Below are 17097 nucleotides of genomic sequence, written 5' to 3'. Positions count from 1 at the left end.
GGCATGAGGTTAGCGAAATCGGGCGAAGGTTTTGAAGTGTAAGTGTTTTGTTGGGTTTGGGTATGGATATTACCTTAGCGTGGCGCCAGGACTGCGGGAGGATACCCTCTCTCCAGCACTGGTTGAAGTATTGCGTAATTTGGGTGATCGATTGGTCGTCCAGATTACGGAGCATGGAGTTTGTGATTTGTTCTGCACCAGGTGCGGAGTTGGTTCGGAGAGTCACGAGGGCCACTCTGACTTCCGTCTCAGTGATGTCTGTGTCGAGTGTTGGATTGGCTGGTCCTGTGTAGGTGGGTAGAGGTGTGGGGGCACCCGGAGAGGTGTATGTGTTCTGAAGTTCTTTATGAGGGCCTCGGGATCGTCAATATGTTGGTGTGTGAGGCGTGTCACGTGGTGTTGTGTTGATGATTTGGTGTATGTGGGGTCGATGAGGTGCGGAGGAGTTGCCATGCTCGTTTGCTGGACAGGTTCCCTGCGATGGCGTCACATATCTGTCCCCAGTTGGATCGGCAGAGCTACTCAGGGTGATGTTGGATTTTTGTCTGCAGCGCGGCCAGCCACTTTTTAAGTGTCTTGTTATATTTATTGCCTTTCCAGCGTTCCAGGAGGCTGTGATAAGCCTCCCAGAGGTGGGCTAGGTGTGTGTCCAGGGTAGGGGTTTCGGTGGTCGTTTCAATGTGTTGCGTGTTGTGGTGAACGTCATGCTTGAGTGACGGCACCAAGGCCTCGATCTCTGTGATAGGAGTGCCTGGGTGGGCGGTGCGTGCAGCGCGAAGTGCGTCCCAGTTAACCAGTTTATGTGTTGTATAGGAGTTACGGGGTGGTTTGTACGGGACAGAGTTTTGTATAATGTAATGATCACTGCCCAATGTATGTTGAGTTCTGTTCCAGGTAACACCGCGGAGGTAGCGGCTCAGCGTCAGGTCCGGACTGGTGTCCATGCTGACACTGTTGCCGATCCGCGTGGGCATCTGAAACGTGTTGTGAACAGTCAGCTGGAGGTTCTGCAGGAGCAGCCACAGCCTGCGACCTCGATGTGTCGTGGTTGTGTATCCCCATTCAGTAGGCTGACTGTTGAAGTCCCCACCAATTAGTAGAGGTTGTTTCCCTGCTAGGTGGTGTAGCTCTCGCAGAAGTGATTCTAACGAGGCCATCGGCTGGGACGTGGGGTGGTATATATTTGCTATAAAGATTGAAGGAAGTGTATGTGTGTTATGTATAAGTTCAGTGATCACTTAGGGTGTCTCAGACGTGATGTGATGAGTTTTATAGGTGAGGCTGCGGTGGATGAGTGTGGACGCCCTGGGTTTGCTAGTGGTGTCTGAGTGTGTAGATGTGTAGCTGGGGAGGGTTACCCGGTGTGCAGTCTCCTGGAGAAGAAGTATATGAGGAGTGGGCGTGAGGGTGGGAAGGAGAAGTTTAAGAGGAGCGCTTGGCCCGGAAACCGCGGCAGTTCCAAGTTAAAATTGGGAGAGAATTAGTGTTCCGCCTGCCATATTGGAGAGTCGGGGTGTTGAGGAGGGGAGTGAGACGGGTGTCAATTGGTATGTGTTCAGCAAAGGGGGTTTGTGCTTGCGGAGGTAGGGGGGAGGAGTGGAGGTGGTCTGAATTTGGGTGAAGCCACGGGTAAGGTTATGTCCCATGAGCTCCATCATCTTGGTAAGCATAGCGTCCATGCGCTGCTCAAGTTTTTCGGTGAGGGTGGCGGCAAGGTGATTGAATCTGGCATCAAGGCGGGCGTCTAGGTGGTCGTAGTGGTTTTATTAAAAATAATAGTAAAAAGGAAGGAAAAGATTTTTGCTAGCCCCGGCATCTGCCATCGATACTGAAGCACCTGAGCTGGGGCAGCGGAAATAAAGGACAGCAGGCAGAATGGAGAAATTAAATGAAAGAGGTGAGGGGACAGGAATAGAGGACAGGGGGAGAAGTAATATGTACAAACTATTTACACAATAAGTAATGTGTCCAGGTTGTGCGCGTGATTAGTTCATTTTAGAGGAATTAAATCACTCACGCGCACAGCACTGTGTAGGTTACAACTGGAGTGGGGCGTCCAGTTATTAATCGTTCAAGGTAGAACTCGCGGAGCGTACGGTCACTGCGTGTAACTACCTGACGGAGAACAGACGGGACGTCAAGCCCGTGTGTTCGAGGAATGCACAGAGGCTCACCAAAGTTCGCTCACGAGTGCGCGCACTGCCCTGCGGCCACAATAGCGTCTTGATGGAGTCTGGTAGTATGCCCTGCGCCCTATAGGCCGCGAGCATATCGCGACGAGCATCGGCGAACGCGGAGCAGCGAAGGAGCAGATGTTCTAGTGTTTCCACTGCACCGCATCCGTCACACACATCACTCGTCGCAATTCCGTGACGCACCCGTCGTTCCCCGGGCCACACGCAGCCAATGCGCGCGCGGAGGATCATTGCACGTTGCGACCGTGTAAGTGCGCGACAGCCGGTGACACTGTCGATGCGCTCACCTCCCGCGATGCGTGGGTCGGGGTGCTGCTTTCGGAGATGGTCGTGAATGGCCGCACGCACGTCCTCCAGCTCAAGGGGCAGATCGCTGGCAGGTAGTTGGTGTGCAGCGGTCGCGAGGTCGTCAGCATCTTCGTTGCCGGCGATGCCGCAGAGACCGGGCACCCACTGTGCACGCACGGCACAACCTCTCTGCGCGAGGCGCTCGATGCGCGAGCGAATTTCCCGCACTAGTGGGGTACCGCGGCCGTTAGATTGCAGGCGGCTGAGGGCGGCGCGGGAGTCGCACAGCAGAGCACTCCTGGGCGGCGGAGGGCCGAGGGTGAGCAGCAGGTCCAGCCCGAGCCGGATCCCCATCAACTCCGCCGTGGTGGAGGAGCCCAGGAAGGTTGCGTGTTGCTGGCTGTGCAGTCGCAGGGCGGGGATGGTGGCCGCCGCAGCAAGGGAGCAGCTGTCGCGGGCCACTGAGCCGTCGGTGTACACGAGGAGATGGTCCTGGAGCTCCTCGTGTATGACGGCTCTGGCCAGCTGCTGCACAGCGCAGAGGGGTGTGCTCCTCTTTCCCGCGATGCCGACGATCTCTCGCTGTACCTCCGAGGCAGCAGGCCAGGGCGCACAGGAGCCGTAGGGGGGTGGGCCTTGGGTCAATTGCTCATACTCGAGCAGCGCCGCGCCCATTCGTGAGCGCGGGTGCGAGCGCATACGCTGCAGCAGCGAGCCGCCGTCCGGTGCGCGGTGAAGCCGGTCGATGTGATTCAGTGCCCTGCGCGCTGCTTGCAGCTCAAGGGGCCACGCTCCTGCCTCGGCCAACGTTGCGGCGCACTGCGAGTTTTTGGGCAGGCCTAGGCACACGCGCAGGGACTTGCGGTGCTGAAGCTCGAGCTTCTTCCAGCATGGCTTGCGCACCGTGACGAGCGGCAGCGCATAGAGCACCGCCCCCAAAGCTGCGGCATTGTATAGACGCAGCGCGGCTTGCTGGGAAATGCCCTGGCCTTGAGCGGTGAGCTTGTGCACGGCGGCGGTGATCCTCTTCATCTGCAGACAGGCCTTGGTCGCCGCGGGGCGGAAGGAAAGGCACCAGTCGATGTCCAGGCCAAGGTACCGCACCGATTTACGCCAAGGAATCGGAGTCCCGTCCAGTGACAGTGGCGCAAGGTGCGCGCGCGAGCGCGAAACGCAGGCCATGGCCACCGATTTGTCCGCGCTCAGCGACAGACCAAGGCCGCGCAAGCTGGCATCGATTGCGGTCAGGGCTCCCTGAAGGCACCCCCGCACGCGGAACGCCTCGCCCGGTGGCGGGCGTCTTGCTCTTTTAGTTTGTGGTCAAATTTGGCATCCAGTGCAGCGAATTTAGCGTTCATTTCTAGGGGTATGGGAGGCGGTGTGGCGTCTAAGGTGCGCTGCTTCTTTACAGGAGGGGTGCTCGAAGTGTCTGTGGATGGGGATGTCGGGTTAACGAGAGGGGTTGCGGGTTGAGTAGGCAGAGAAGGGGTGGGGCTGCTTAAAAGGGAGGAGAGACGGCTGACCTCGTTGCCCAAGGCCCAGAATTCCGGGTCTCTCGAATCTTCTTGGGAGGACTGGGGTGGCGGGGGATGACGGGTGGCGTTGCCGGAAACGCGGTCTGCGCAAGTGAGACGTGAGGAGTTTTTGCTGCTGTTCTGTCGGTTTCTGGAACTTGACCGGGAAGCCGTCGAGCTGCGTGCGTTGGTTGTGCTTTGTTGATCACGGCGAGACAGCCGCGATTTAGACGGAGGAGAGAGAGCGTTCCTGGGGACGCTAGTTTACGGCCCCGTGCTTTGCAGTTCCCAGTTCCTGTCATATGTGGGCCCCCACAGAGAATGCAGCTTGGAGTACATGATGGCACATCTTATTTGGGATGGGATTTCCCGCAGCGGGGACATTTATAACATCATGGGTGGACACACACATCAGCCCGGTGGCCTGGGACGCGGCAGTTCGTGCAGGCGTCTATATGCCCTCGGTAGGGTGTACAGCTGTGGAGGGCTCCTCCATATAGAATGGCGCGTGGCGCAGGTCCAGCACGAAAGGTGACTAGAATTGAACGCGTGGCCCCCATTCGGCGGGCGTCCACGATGGGGGCTTCCGGGTTGCCGGTGATGAGGTCCTGGAGAAGAGCTGTCGGGTTCTCATTCCAGTATGCATTGGAGATTACTCCGCGTACCGCTCCGTCCGGTGGCGCTATAAGCTGCGACTGCGAAGTCCTTTGCTTGGTGTTGGATTTGGGTTATTCGAACCAGCGCGAGTGCGTCAGCTTGTAGGGGCGTGCTTACTGTGCGCTTATTGTTGACTTGGTGAACGCTGATTTGGGTACGCGTTGGGTCTTGAGGCTTGGACGCCGCTCGGAGGATGGTTGCCCGTAGTAGTCGGGGCGGAAGCTGGTTCAGCTGCAGCCCGCCCCGAGACCTGAAGATGATCTTGTAGTCAGCACTCGGGAGCGGCGGCTGCTGCTGCGAACTCTGCGCAGCTGCACGCGTTGCCTGCAGGTTCGACTTGTCAGGGCCTGCAGTAGGTGAGATGGCGGCTCTGCTTGGAGACGCTGCGGTTTCCTGGCTTGTTGACGTACAGCGGTCCCTGGAGCGGGCAGGCACACTAAGGATGTGAGTCCAGTCCCATGGGTCGTAGTCGCGGGGGTGAAGAATCTCTCCATGCACCTGCACCTCCATGGTGGTCTGTTCACGGGGGCGCGACCGCGAGCGAGCGCGGACACAGGAAGAGGAGTCGTTGGCGCAGCGCGCTTGTAATCCAGGAAACGGCGCGCGCGCGCGCGAACGCTCAGGCCGGATGCTGGGATGCGATTCCCGTCGAGATTGGAAGAAGTTTCAGCGGGAGCACGGAGAAACGCGACCGCTCTCCTCGGAGATTCCAGGCGGTCTCCCCACAGGTGCGTACTGTTTAGGCGCCAGGAGGCGGGGGCCAAAAGGGCCAAACATGAATCAAGGCTGTGAGCATAGTCTGCACAGGGGTGGCTGCAGAGCGTGCATTCCGGTGAGAACGCACCGGACTAAATAAGGGCAAGGCGGGCAGGAGAGATGAATGTGTGGCCGCCTGTAAATGGCGCGGCGTGCTCTGCTGGGACTTGGAGAGGGACTTGTGAGGCGGAGTGAGGGATAGGCTGGAGTTTCGGTGATGAAGAATTATGTCAAGGAATATAGGTAATGCTATGTTAGCCAACGGCTTGATGTCTTCTCAGATCAAGGATTGACATCGGTCATATTTCATGGCAGTTGGCAGGCGTAAATATATTTCATTTATTTCCTTATTGCTGCTTGCTAGTAGTAACAAGTAGCTCCGTTAGTAATCCACTCCTGTGAGATAACTTACGCTGATTCCATAAAACACAATTAGACGGCTGTACCTCTCACTTGCCGTAGACATCGAAATTTGCACCCTCACGGGCATAAATTTGAAAAGAAATTCATGTAAGTACACTCCATCTACGTTGACACCGAACGCAGACCAACGGACGTGGTCTTGCCCTCTTTTGCCTCCGCCTACAAACCACAGTTAAGGAGGCAACCCTCTGAAACCCTATCACCTCGTACAGAGCAGGCAGCCCATGATGACAACGCTCGACGCAAAAATGTTGCAGGACGTCGCCGACGGGGACAACCTCGACGGCGTCGCCTACCTGCGGCCGTATCCCGAGTTTGTGAAATAATAAAAGCGTCATAATCTGCCGCAGCGGCCGCACCTGATTGGTCGAAACGCCGGAAGCGGATGTCGGTTCGGTTCCGACTGTGAGCGGCGGCAGGATGTCACTGCGTTTCGATTGCGGCAGCGAAACGCCTAGCGTCGCTGTTGCTCTTTACCGAAAAATGCTACGAGACTAATGCGAGAGAAGATATATTCACCAACAAGTTTAGGTACCCATCGGCTGCCACTCTAAAGGGGTAATATCAATGGTGTTTTATTTTCCCATTTGACTTCAACAAATAGAAGCAATAGTTCAGATACTCTTTTCACTACTGTCTAGGCCGGAGGTGTACTTAAGGAAGAAAATATTGTACTCAGTACGCATGCGTTTTCAGTGACAGCGTCGGCTACAGCCGTCTATCTTCGATGGTAAATAAAAGGCTGCTAGCTTGGTCGCATGACACTGTGTTTTACATTTATAGTGAGGGTAAAAAAGCGCACGGAGAGGAAAATTTGTGTGCACTCACACGCTGCACAAAGCGCGCTCCGTGCCGTTCCGAACGAAGACGTCGTGACGAATTGCCGTCTGCAAAACCGCTGAACGGAAGTTGGCGCTGTTATTGGACGGTTGTGCAGACGGTAATTCATTTTTCTCATTCCTTTTATGCAGGCACTGCAAGAACCGCGAAGTGCCGGTGATGGGTTTTTAATTGATCTGCCGCCAATAAATAAAACGTATCAGCCAAAAAATTCGTCTTGCTGTGTTTCTCTCTATAGATGCGTTGGGAGACTGCCGACAACGTTTTTATAAGTTCGCCATAGTACGAAGCGCAGGGATGCCCTCACTGACGCCTGGAAACCAACCTGCAATCTAACTCGCGAGGTCAATGCAGAGCCACACCACCGCGGCAATTGAGAACCGTAAAGTACGCCGAAAAACCACCTCTGGCATCGGTGTAGCAGCGCGTCGCTTGCGACTGACCATTCGTGCTCGCAACTGGTTTCACGCTGCCAGACATTACACACCATCATGGACGAGGACCCTCCAACAGCTAATAGAGAGCTCTGGAAAAGGAAATGCGCACTTGCGTGCAGTAAACGCCTGTAATTTCCGGGTCATCACGCTTTATGTTACATCATTCAACACACGCAAACGAGACAGCACCGGTGATAGTGGCACCACCCGGTTTGAATGAAGAGAACACTTTCTACAAAAAACCGGGGCTCGTTAGACCTTGCAGTTAGCGGATCGCCCAGCGAAATAAAAAAATAGCCCAAAAATATCGTCCAGCCAATCTGCTGCAATCAAGATAAGAGGAAGCGAAAAACCAGTACCCTGTTCACAGCCAGTTCACGTGCCCAAAAACGCAGTAACACCGACGTGTTCACTTTGAAGCTAATCGCTCCGGTTCAAAACGTGCCGCCCTGTTGGCTGCTGTTGGGCATCTGCTGCTAGAGGAGCGTACGCTATGTGTCTGACGTCACCACCCGATTTCTTCGACCTTTTTCGCTGCATCGGAACCACTACATCCGCTTCCGGCGTTTCGACCAATAAGGTGTAGCCGCTGCGGTAGATTATGACGCTTTTTGTTCTGTCACAAACGCGGAATGCGGGCCGTGCACTCCACTCTAAACACGAATACGTCCATATGGAAGTAAAAAGGGAGTGAGCTGCCCTCTTGGGCACTCTCATTTATAAAGGAAGTATGATTGAGGACAGCTTACTAGACTTTTCCACCTTTCTGTTTAGAGTGAGCAGTGCGCAGAAGAATCTCGACGTCATGCCCGGCTGCGCATTCAAGACGAGTAGCGCACCGACGATTGACACCACAATCGGCGTCGACGCCACACAGAATACAAGCCAGCTACACCGAGTCTATGTTTGGACACCCATTCGCCACTGTGGACTGAGTGAAAAAGTTTTCGCCGCTACTTCGGGCCATACAAGATATTTTCGCCTACTATGTCGACAGGACTTTGAAGTTGTCCATGATGGAGTGACAAGATACGAGCGCGTCGACCGCGAATAGAAGTGGCGCATGTCTTTTCTAGAAAGCGATTTTATGAGCGGTAATATAGCAACGTGTTTCTATTCGTGAATTTTATTTCAAGGCGCAAGCTTTATATGTTCCATTACTTCAAACCATGTAGTGTGTATTGCGGAACTAAAATTCGGAGAGCCATGGAGATAGCAAGAAGTGGAGAAGGAGAGAGAGAGACAACTTTAGTTGCGACAGGTGTCGGGAATTAGGGCAGGTGTGTCCTGTGAGGCCCCCAGGAGGAGGCGACGTCCTGGGCCTACGAAATGAGTGTAATTTGAGTTGCCTTGTCTGGCTGGGTGAGAAGTTGGTCCCAGCTTTCCGCAGAGGATGCCGGCAGGAGGGCCCCTGGGGGAAGGATATTTTCCCATCCCCAAAAGATGTGCGCCTGGGCGGCGGTCTATCCGTGGTTGCACTCTGGGCATGCGGGCTTGTATTCCCCATCTGTGGCTAGTGATAGCCTTGAGTGTCTAAGAATTCAGTGCGTCTCCAAGCTGCGGCGCAGGGTGGTCTTTACTGGGTCGAGGCGGGAAAGGGCGCCAAGTATGTTTATAAAAATTGTTGATGCCGCAAAAGTTGAGGGGCTTCAGTTAGGGTGCCTGGATCCGTGGGGCTAGCTGCACGGATTGTTAATCCCTGGGAATGTCGCTCAGCCCCTTCGTTCTTAGATTTGCCCGCGTGGGCGGTGCCCAGATTGGGTTAATTTTGTGGTCGGGAGTCCGGCCGCGCAAGATGCGTGCGGTGGGAGTGCAGGTGCAGCCTGCCGAGTAATTTAGGATGGCTCGTATTGAGTCACTGATGACTGTGCGCGTACGGCGGTCAGTGATGGCCAGCGCTATCGCTGCCTCTTCCGTTGCGGTGGGGGAGAGGGCATGCACTATGGCGGAGGAGATAAGGGTAGATTGCGGCGTGCTCGCGTGGACCACGTATGTTGTTGCATCTTCCATTGCTGCGTCCACGTGTATTGCGTGTTCGTCGGCACAATAGAAATCATCCATTGCTCGGACTATGTGTTGAGTGCGCGCGTCCTGTTGGCCAGAAGCGCGAAAGTTTTTGGGCAGCGGTTTGACAACGAGGCGGCTATGTAGTACACCTGGCTAAAAGTGGAGAGAGAAGAGACTCGAGCAGCTTCGCAGCGAGGAAACATTACCAGAGAGGGCGTTGGAGTCGAGAGTGTTCTTGATCACTACATGGAAATGGGACTGCAGGTGGCGTCTGAAGAGAAATACTTTGCGCACAGCATGCGTCGAGTGGAAAAGTACCGGAAGGGGGCGGAGCGTATGAGGCAGCAGATGCCAACATCAGACCACTTGTTGCATGTCTTAGTCCCGCCAGGGCTCACGCGATAGGAACCATAAGTGTCTTAGCGAAGGGTTTCGTGGCTGCGCGTGCGTCACTGTCTCTTCAGACCCTCCTGTCAATGGCATGTGTGTGTGTGATGCAGTGTGATGGAACGGCGACAACATCAACGTCTGCGACCTGCGTGGCGACCGTGTCTACGTCAACAGGAAGACTAGGGCGCCCACGGAGGTACGTTACCGCCTCCAAGGCACGGTAGCCGAGAAATGCTGCGCGACTGCTGCAGAGGCGGGCTGCACCACAGATGATCCCGGCCACGATACAAGCGCGGAAATCTAGGTTCGAACGCTTGAGGCGTTGAACTACGCAAGCCATAAGCGGACATGAAGCAACACAAGCGTGCAGCCAACGTCCAGTTCCGGGAACGCGATGCGGAGGCAATCCGGCAACGTCGTGAAAACGATCCGGAGTTGCTACAGCGTGAAGCGGAAGCAATGCTGCAGAGTCACGAATAGGAAGCCCAGGTAAAGCACTTAACCCGCGGGTCAATATAGCTTTCTAAATCATACACGTAAGAAGAATTAAGTGGATCTGGCGAATTTTTTCCCACCTCTCTCTCGTTCATAAGCATGTGATGCATCCTTGAATAGGACGCAATGCGGCAACGGTTCTTACTGTGCTCTTTCCTGCTCAAAGTCGCCGGTAACCGGTTTTTGGTATCTTCTGACGCGAGGGGTTGCTAGTTTTATTTAGAATTGCCGCAGCCATGTTCCAAGAATTCTACATTGCTCGAGATTGCACAGTTACCTTTCAGGCTCAATCGGATTTTCTTTGCCAATTTTAAACTCCCGCAGCCCAGAGGCGCGGGAATCCTGTCTTTCCTACTCGACGTCTCCACAGCGGGTCGAGCGACAGTCGAACTCGTAAACTATATGAAACCTATAGCATACCGTGTTGATGTTCACGAGCCCGCCCATTACCAGTGTGACACGCTGATTGGTCCCGATGCGGCTGAAGGCGCGCAAACGGCTGCGGGGTACGTGGCGCCATCTGGCGCCCCCAAGCGATCTTCGCATGCGAACTGACGACGCGCGGACACCTCAACCGCGCCATAAGAGAAGGTATAAAGGAGGGAGTGAAAGAATAGGTGCCGTAGTGGAGGGCTCCGGAATAATTTCGACCACCTGGGCATCTTTAACGTTCACTGACATCGCACTGCCCCCGGGCGCCTTAGCGTTTTTCCTCCACAAAGAAAAAAACAGCCGCCGCGGTCGTGTTCGATCCCGGGAACTCCGGATCAGTAGCCCAGCGCCCTAACCACTAAGCCACCGCTGCGGTTGCATAGGTACTCGAATTTTCAGTTTTCTGTTGTGCTCTAGGCCCCCCCCTTTTTTTGTTGCGAATCAACACTACGCCAGCCAACTCGGCTTGTCGCGTGGTAGCACTTCAGCCGTATGCCCTGGCCCATGAATGACCTTGAGCAGACGTTGCCTAGCAACACTGCAGCTGCGCTCCAATAGATGGCACCGCCGTCGACGCTGCTGCCGTCACCGGTTCGCACCACCAAGGGCCGGATTACGCAGCAGTATATTAGGAAAATTGTCAAAAAGGTGTTTATAAGCCTCCCTTCCATTGGTCGCTTGAGGCCGGCGGCCATTTTGCTTTATTGCGTCATGGGTTGCTGCAGGTTACGTCACGGATGTCGCGGAAGCGATGACGTTGCACACCTCATTAAGCATGCGGAAATTGAGACACTTTTTTGTGACACTCTCGACGCGGTCAATTTGAGCGTTGCGTTTTTGACAAAATCGAGGCGGTGTACGCGGCCATACGACTGAGGCGGCTGTGCTGGCGCGGGCAACGACGGAGGAGGGCGCACGAAGACACGGTTGACTTGCCGCACGAGCTGTTTCGACGACTTTGTCGACTGGAGAAGAAGACTGTGTAGTGGCTATGCGACGAAGTCGCCAATGAACAGGGAGGAAATTTGCTTCCGAGCGTGCTGTCGGTGTGGCGGCTGGTGCTGGTTGCACTGTGGTTATTTGCTACCGGTGGCTTTCAAGATGCCGTTGGTTACGAGGCGCATGTTGGCATCGCACAACCATCATCATCATCATCATCATCATCATCATCATAATCATCATTATTATTATTATCATCATCGTCAGCATTACTACACCCACTGCAGGGCAAAGGCCTCTCCAATGTCTCTCCAATTAACCCTATGCTTTGCCAGCTGCATCCACCCTTTGCCTGCAAACTTCTTAATTTCATCCGCCCACCTAACCTTCTGCCGCCCCCTGCTACGCTTACTTTCTCTTGGAATCCACTCCGTTACCCTTAAGGACCAGCGGTTAACTTGCCTTCACATTACATACCCTGCCCAAGCCCATTTCTTTCTCTTGATTTCGACTAGGATGTCATTAACCCGTGTTTGTTCCCTCACCCACTCTGCCCGCTTCCGATCTCTTAACGTTTGACATGAGGCTCTTCTACCCCCTGATTACGCAATGCCTCTATGACTGCTGAGGTTTCCATTGAGTCGAATGCTTTCTCGTAATCAATGAAAGCTATTTATAGAGGTTGTTTATATTCTGCGCATTTCTCTATCATCTGATTGATAGTGTGAATATGATCTATTGTGGAATATACTTTACGAAAGCCTGCCTGATCATTTGGTGATTAAAGTCTAACGTTGCCCTGACTTTATTAGCGCATTACCTTAGTAAATACTTTGTAGGCAACGAATAGTAAGCTGATCGGCCAGTAATATTTCAAGTCCTTGGTGTCTCCCTTCTTATGAATTAAGATAATGTTTGCATTCTTCCAAGCTTCTGGAACAGTCGAGGTCATAAGGCATTGCGTATACAGGGTGGCTAGTTTTTCTAGCACGATGTCCCCTCCATCCTTCAACAGATCTGCTGTTACCTGATCCTCCCCAGCTGCTTTTCCCCTTTTCATTGCTTCTAAGGCTTTCTTTACTTCATCTTTCGCTACTGGCGGGATGACGCAATGCTGTGCACTGCTGTCTTTCTCATTAACGCTCTGATTACATCGGCTACTGGGCAGGTCTGTGTAGAACTCTTCGGCTACATTAACTACCATATCCATATTGCTAATGACATTGCCCTGCTTGTCTCTTAATCCATACATCTTGTTTTTACCTATGCCTAGTTTCCTCTTCACTGTTTTCAGGCTACCACTGTTCTTTATAGCATGCTCGATTCTCTCCATATTAAAAGTCCTTATGTCGGCTACCTTGCGCTTATTTATTAACTTTTATAGCGCCGCCAGTTCCATTCTATCGGTAGGGTTAGATGCTCTCATGTTTTGGCGCTTCTGAATCAGATCTATCGTCACCTGAGATAGCTTCCCGGTACCCTTTCGAACTGTCCTACCGCCTACTTCTGCTGCGCACTCCGTAATTATTGATGTCAGGTTACCGTGCATTGAATGAACATCAAGATCATCTTCCTCAGTTAAAGCCGAATATCTGTTTTGCAGCGCTATCCTAAAGTCCTTTGCTTTCCCTTTTACGGCTAACTCGTTAATGGTCTTCTTCTTCACCAGCTTCTTTCGTTCCCTCTTCAAGTCTAAGCTCATTCTAGACCTTACCATTCTGTGGTCGCTACAACGCACCTTTCCGAGGACGGCCACATCCTGAATGATGCCAGGTTTAGCGCATAGTATGAAGTCGATTTCATTTTTAATCTCACCATTGTTGCTCTTCCAGGTCCACTGCCTGTTTTCTCGTTTGCGGAAGAATGTATTCACGATCCGTAAATTATTTCTATCCGCGAATTCGACTAATAACTCTGTCCTGCTATTTCTAGAGCCTATCCCATAGTTACCTACCGCGTGGTAGTCAGCCTGCTTCTTGCCCACCTTCGCATTGAAGGTGCCCACCTTCGCTTCTTGCCCACCTCCTATTCAGCCTAATTACTATAGCTGCTACCCTCTCGTTAATACTGTAGAACTCCTCTACGTTGCCAGCTATATCCTTATTAATGAGGAATCCCACACCTAGTTCTCGTCTATCCTCTAACCCGCGATAGCACAGTATGTGTCCGTCCTTTAGTACTGTATACGCCTCACCTGTCCTAACTTCGCCAAGCCCTATCACATCCCATTTAATTCCCGCTAGTTCCTCAAAAAGCACTGCTAGGGTAGCCTCAGTAGCTAAAGTTCTAGCGTTGGACGTTGCCAGGTTCAGATTCCAATGGCGGCCTGTCCGGAGCCAGAGATTCTTAGCACCCTCCGCTGCGTCACAGGTCTGACCGCCGCCGTGGTCATTTGCTCCGCAGCCGCTGGGGACTCAGGGCCAAGGGTTAATTGGTTTGTTCATAGAAGGTTGTGTCCAAGTACTACACCAGGGTGGCCAAATCCTGTTCTGGTGAGGGACTGCGTTGTCGGGTGTGGTCACCGAGATCAGACCTTACCCCAGGCCTGGTTATGCAATTCCATCGACAGGCGGATTTTTTTTTTAAACCCGGTGGAGAATTGCGCGGCACCAGGATTTGAACACCGGTCCTCTTGCACGAGAAGCGAATGTTCTACCTCTACGCCATCGCTGCATATCGCACAACCGATAGTAAATAAATGCGTGTGGCAGGCGTTGGGGGCAATCTGCAAAGTTAGCGTGCAGAAGGCGTAGGCTCCCGCGGTCACCTCTGTGCCGCATAAATAAAACATGGTTATGCTGGGAAAGCACTTTATTTTTCCAAGCAAATCGCACTTCGTGGTCGTCTTCTGGTTCCCAAAGGAAAATAAACACACAACCATAAACACATACTGCACCGTCTCACATTTTCACATTGTTGTCATCGATCGGAAGAGCCGAACAACACAGACTGCAACAAGTTGTCTTCGTCGATTTCGTACCAAGTGCTTCTTGCAAGTTCGCTCGATAGGCACGTAGCCTTAACTGCGTTCGTTCCAATTTTTCTGCACACTTAGGCAAACCGCACAGTTGCTTCCTTTCAGACGCCGCGTAGGAAATAGCACGGCGTATAATCGGCTGCTTTCATGCAGAGCGGCTTGACGTTGTACCGCCGTCATCGTGTTCCCGCGGTAGCAAAATTTACCCGCCAGCAAATTTCAAAAAGTACCTTTGTAGAAAAAAGTAGAATTTGTGACAGTTGCGTAATACGGCCCTAGATGTGTTCCGCTGCGGTAGAGGGACAGGGGTGCCACCACGCGGCCGGTATATATATATAAATATAAATATATATATATATATATATATATATATATATATATATATATATATATATATATATATATATATATATATATATATATATATATATATATATATAAAGATTATTTTTGGAATATGGCGGAGTGCTTGCCTTGAAGCACTCTGGCACGGGTCGGCCCGGTATTGCACTGCCTCCGGGATCGGGCCGGGCATATTAGCGCGCGCCTTTTCTTTCTGTCTTTGCTCTCCTATCCTTTACTCTCCTGCTTTCAGCATGCGGCAGCGAGCGTGGCTCGGATTGAGCTAGTAGGCAGGCCCGTGCACTTTCCTTTCTTTCTATTAGCAACAGCAGTAGTAGCAGTGTATTGTGGTCGTTATGACGTGGGCGAAAGAGACGCAACAACAATGGAACGAAGCGAGGAAGAGACAACGCGCTTAAGAGACGCCAGAAGAACGCGCCGCAGGACTCGAGAAGCGTCGTAACGAAGATGCGGCTAGAAGTCGTGCCACGTCCCGGAGTCACTTTTCAGAGACCGCTTTGAGTTCTCAAGAGCGTCGGAATGAGACACTGCGTAGGCGACGTGCCGAGGAAACGAAGTTTTCGCAATTCAACTAGAGTTCACCAGAGCTAAACCACAGACAATTTTTTCGGCGTCATTTGTTCTCGATAGCCGCGGTGGTGTGGCTCTGCATTGAGCTCGCGAGTTAGCTTGCAGGTTAGTTTCCAGGTGTCAGCGTGGGCATGCCAGCGCTTGGTACCATTGCGACTTTATGAAAACTTCATCTGCGACGCCTCCCAACGCACCTATAAAGAGCAACACAGGAAGACGATATTTTAGCTCATAGGTTTCATTTATTGGCGGCTGATAAATAAAAACCTAACAGCGACATCTCGCGGTTCTTGCATTTCCAGCATAAAGAGAATGACAAAAATAAATTACTCTCTGCACAACCATCCGACAACAGCGCCAACTTAGGTTCAGCGATGTTGCAGACGACAATTCGTCACGGCGTCTTTGTCCAGCACGGCACGGAGCGCTGTTTGTGCAGCGAGTGTGCGCAGACAATTTTTCTTCTCTGTTCCCTTTTCCTCAAGATAAACGTTGAACTGCGTGATGTGTGAGCAAACTAGCTGGGTTTTATTGAGCATCGGAGATCGACGGCTGTAGCGGGTGCCTTCTGTCAGTGAAAACCATGCGTGGTTGCGTACAATATTCTCTTCTTTAAGTACACCTCCGGCCTTTACAGTACAGAAAATAGTATCTGAACTATAGTTTCTATTTGTTGAAGGCCAATGGGCAATTAAAGCGCCTTTGATTACATTCCTTGTGGGTGAATATCTCTTCTCTCGCATTGGTCTCGTTCAATTTGTCGGTAAAGAGCAACAGCGACACTGGACGTTTCGCTGCAGCAACCACAACGCAGTGACATCCTGCCGCCACTCACAGTCGCAAGCGAGCCGACATCCGCTTCCGGCGTTTCTACCAATCAGGTGCGGCGGCTGCGGCAGAGTATGATGCTTTTTATTGTGACACAAACTCGGAATACGGCCCTAGGTATTCAACGACGTCGAGGTTGTCCGCGTCGGTGACGTCCTGCAACATTGATTGCGCCGAGAGTTTTCATCATGGCCTCCCTGCTGTATACGAGGTGATAGGGTTTCGGAGGGTTACCTCCTTAGCTGTGGTTTGTAGCCGAAGGCAAGTTAGGGCTAGGTCGCGTCCGATGGTCTGTGTTTGGTGTCAATGTAGATGGAGGGTACTTAAATGCAGTTCTTTTCCATGTCACGCCCGTCAGGGTGTCATTGCGATGTCTACGGCAAGTGAGAGGTACAGCCGTCTGTTTTATAGAGTAAGCGTAATGTCTTCACAAGAGTGGATTGCAAACGCAACTACTTGTTACTGCTTGCAAGCAGCAAAAAGGAAATGAATGAAATACACTGACGCCTGTCAAGTGCCATTAAATATCCCCTACGTCAATCCTTGATTCGAGAATACATAAAGGCGCTAACATCGCATTACCTATTCCTCACATTCCATGACATGCCCCGTCATCACCGCACCTCTCGCTTATCCCTCTCCCCCCTCACAAGTCTGTCTCCAAGCTCCAGCAGAGCACGTGGCGCCATTTCCAGGCGCCCACACTATCCTCTCTCCTGCCCGCCGTGCCATTATTGATCCCGGTGCCTTCTCAACGGTATGCACGCTCTGCAGCCACCCTCGAGCAGACTGTGCTCACATTCTTAGTTCATGTCTGGCACTTTCGGTCCCCGCATCCTGGCACTTAAGCAGTCTGCAGCTGTGGGAGGCTGCTTTCGGCAGCTTGGAGCCCTATATTCAACTACGGCGTACGAACTGGGCAGCGGAAGTCGCCGCCAGCCATGACTTGTAGCCTACGACCGGCAGCCGGAAGACCGCCCACGGAG

The 17097-nt window shown here is 52.6% G+C and overlaps 1 pseudogene; it reads left to right on the top strand.

The window, feature by feature from the left end:
- The first annotated feature begins 14717 nt into the window (after positions 1-14717).
- Positions 14718-14886, top strand: LOC144111692 (U2 spliceosomal RNA; annotated as a pseudogene).
- Positions 14887-17097: the final 2211 nt, after the last annotated feature.

Source organism: Amblyomma americanum, chromosome 11 (genome assembly GCF_052857255.1).
Source record: "Amblyomma americanum isolate KBUSLIRL-KWMA chromosome 11, ASM5285725v1, whole genome shotgun sequence".
Taxonomy (NCBI): domain Eukaryota; kingdom Metazoa; phylum Arthropoda; class Arachnida; order Ixodida; family Ixodidae; genus Amblyomma; species Amblyomma americanum.
This window is presented reverse-complemented; position numbering and strand designations above follow the sequence as displayed.